The sequence below is a fragment of the Bison bison genome, unplaced genomic scaffold (genome assembly GCF_000754665.1).
Source record: "Bison bison bison isolate TAMUID 2011002044 unplaced genomic scaffold, Bison_UMD1.0 scf7180017864461, whole genome shotgun sequence".
NCBI lineage: Eukaryota > Metazoa > Chordata > Mammalia > Artiodactyla > Bovidae > Bison > Bison bison.
Window position 1 is genome coordinate 11,664,206 of NW_011495023.1, and position 3,543 is coordinate 11,667,748.

General features: G+C 39.5%; 1 protein-coding gene across 2 annotated transcripts in view; it reads right to left on the reverse strand.

The window, feature by feature from the left end:
• Positions 1 to 3,543, reverse strand: part of FAM107B (family with sequence similarity 107, member B) — a 51,554-nt gene that overhangs the window by 10,497 nt on the left and 37,514 nt on the right. The window lies entirely within an intron of this gene.

The window sequence follows — 3,543 nt, forward strand, 5'->3', positions numbered from 1 at the left end:
CTGAAACTCCAGTACTTTGGCCACCTCATGCGAAGAGTTGACTCACTGGAAAAGACCCTGATGCTGGGAGGGATTGGGGGCAGGAGGAGAAGGGGACGACAGAGGATGAGATGGCTGGATGGCATCACTGACTCGATGGACGTGAGTTTGAGTGAACTCCGGGAGTTGGTGATGGACAGGGAGGCCTGGCGTGCTGCGATTCATGGGGTCGCAAAGAGTCGGACACGACTGAGGGACTGATCTGATCTGATCTGATTTATTGGGCTGTGCCAAGTCTTAGTTGTGGCACTTGGGATCTTCAATCTTTGTTTGGGGGTTGCAGAATTTCAGTTGGGGCATACAGGATCTAATTCCCTGACCAGGGATCGAACCCAGGACCCCTGCATTGGGAGTGAAGAGTTTTCACCACTGGAACACCAGGGAAGTCCCTCATTCATATTATTATTAAATTTGATTCATAGCTGTCTTTAAAGATATATATAATTAAAGACATACATAATTCTATATTGATTTCAACCCTTTTTTATTCCAAAAAGCTACTGTGTCACCTTGAGAAGACTCTTTAGCCTGGTACCCTGAAGAACTTCCCTTCATTCACATATCAAATTAGAACAATTCCAAAACAACACACACTGGGTTTCTGAAAAAAAAATCATTGAATAAAATATGGGAAAGCCCTTTACAAGTTGCAGAAAAGTCAATAGAATTTCATTACGGTACAAACTAGTCAGCAAGTATGACAACCCTTTAACTGAATATATACATACTATCAGGGCTTCCCTGCTGGTTCAGATGGTAAAGAATCTGCCTGAAATGCATGAGACCCAGGTTTGATCCCTGGATTGGGAAGATCCCCTAGAGAAGGAAATGGCAACCCATGCTAGTATTCTTGCCTGAAGAATTCCATAGACAGAGAAGCCTGGCAGCCTATAATATAGTCCATGGGGTCACTAAGAGTCGGACATGACTGAGCAACTTTTATTCATTCATTCATACATACTATTGATGTGATACTATTATTTGGTACTTAGAAATAAAAAGCCAAAGTTGTGAAAAAGCATGTGTATTAGAAGATGAATATAAGAGAAGAAACCACTTTAGAAGTCTTTACTCTAAAACCAGTTGTATTTCTAATAAGAGGATTCTACCAAATTAAGATTTTACTTTTGAAAAAAACCTAAAGAAGTAGGATAAGATATACTCACTTGATTTTGCAACTTTTATTTTATTTTTTTAAATACACTTCTACAACCAGATCAGAACTCTTTAGAGAAAAACAGGAAAAGGCAATAGGGATTTTTCAGATGCTGCGGCAGGGTAAGTAGAAAGATGGATGGTGCTTACTGAGCACGTCTTACATAGGTCAGGTATTTTAGTAGGTGTTTATGCACATTCTCCTTCATTTTCATCTTTATAAGAAAGATTATTTTTATCCCTCACTTAATAGATGAAGAAACAGATCTCAGGAAGGAAGACCTTGTCCAAAATCATAAAAGGTTGGGAAGATCCCCTGGGGAAGGGAATGGCAACCCACGCTAGTATTCTTGCCTGGAGAATCCCATAGACAGAGGAGCCTGGCAAGCTGTCCATGGGGTCACAAAGAGTCAGACGTGATATAGCGACCAAAGAACAAGTTAAATGTTGAACCAGATCCATACCATTTCTCCCTTACCTCAAAGCCCACATGCTGTCTACACCTTGGTGCTCAAGAGAACATGAGCATTCTCTAAAAGCAGCTGAGCTGGGCCCAGCTAAGAGGTCAGCTGTGCAAACAAGGAGAGAAAAGCACAGGAGAAAGGCCAACAGGAAGACGCTGCATCCTCACAGGATGTATCTACTGCAGGAAATCTGGAAACAGATTCACTGCACAAACCAAACCAGTAATGTTTTACCTGTAGAGGTATGACCCAGGCTGCTACATACATTTCTGCAGAATAGTCTAGAGCCTCTAATTCAAACAATGACTACGCTGCCAATTTTGGTTTACTTTTGCCTCTATTTCTGACATGGAGGCTTTTTGTAGATGTTACAGAAAAAACACAAAACCAACAACAGTTTGAACTAGAATGTTTCTCAGAGATCAGCTAAGTGTCCTAGTGCTATTTGACAGACAAGGAAACTAAGATCCAAGAGATAAAGACAGTCAGAAAATTTTTTGTTCAGAAAACCATTTAGCTACTCTCTTTTAGAGGATATTAAACTTTCCATCTTCCCAGCAAAATGCAGATGTGGTTTCTCAGGAACAGCTTCCAAATTTTCTGGCCTACTGAGGAACTTACATAGTCCTGTTTTACTTTGGGCATGATGATACCCATTTGGTTTTGTTGTTTTAACTTTTATGTGATGAAGACAGGAAGAAGTTAAGCACTTACTCAAAAAGGATCAAACTCATATTCTATTGAATAAGGGTTAACCCAGCAGCACACTGTCATGTTGGGGACAGAAAGCAAAACACATCACCACTTCTGGAGGGAGAGATGTAGTCACAGAGAGTTCCCAGGACGGGAGTTAGGAGTTCTGGCCTAGGTATACTCAGACAGAGAATTACCAGAAAAATGCCCCCTCATATCCTTGTTAAAAGGCTTTATTTTTAATTAAGCCTTCCTTCCAAAACATTACCCCAGTGCTTAGCTTTGTCTGCACATCTTTCAGTTCAGTGAGTAGTAGCCACCCTTTCACCAAGGCAGAGCAAACAGTGAGTGGTTGAGTGATCCAGTTTCACAATTCAGGTCAACAATTTTAGTCTGAAGACCCAAAAACAGTTCTAAATGAAGCTTAACAGATCTTAGAGAAAATAACATGTGTCTTACATACTCAGCTCTACTTTCTCAGCTCTCCTAGCCCAGTGATCTTGCTTAGAATCACTTAAAGAGCAGAGTACCAGCCATAAAAAAAAAAAAGAAATAATGCCATGTGCGACAAAATGGATGGGCCTAGAGACTATGATACAAGGCGACGTCAGAAAGAGAAAGACAAATACCATATGATATCACTTACTTGTGGAATCTAAAATACAACACAAATGAACTTATCTACGAAACAGGCTCACAGACACAGAAAACAGACTCATCGTTGCCAAGGAGGAGGAGAACAGGGGAGGGATGGATTGGGAGTTTGGGATTAGCAGACACAAACTATTATATACAGAATGGATGGACAACAGAGTCCTACTGTACAGGGAACTATATTCAATGTCCTGTGATAAACCATAATGGAAAAGAATATATATTTACATGTATAACTGAATTACTTTGCTGTTCACCAGAAAGTATCACAACATTGTAAATCAACTATATTTCAATAAAATAAAATTTTTAAAAATTTAAAAAGCAGAGTACACCAAACCCAACAATCAAAATTACATTATGACACAGATGGAACTAACAAATGGTTTACGAGGAAGACAGAAGGTAAACGTTTTACTCCTCTCCAAAAAACAAATAGTAATAATAAAAATGATTGTAATCATTTAAAATGCCCCCTAAAAACAAACAAATGAAAACACAAGAAAGGGGGTCCTTATCTATTGTTAAGTCAGATGTG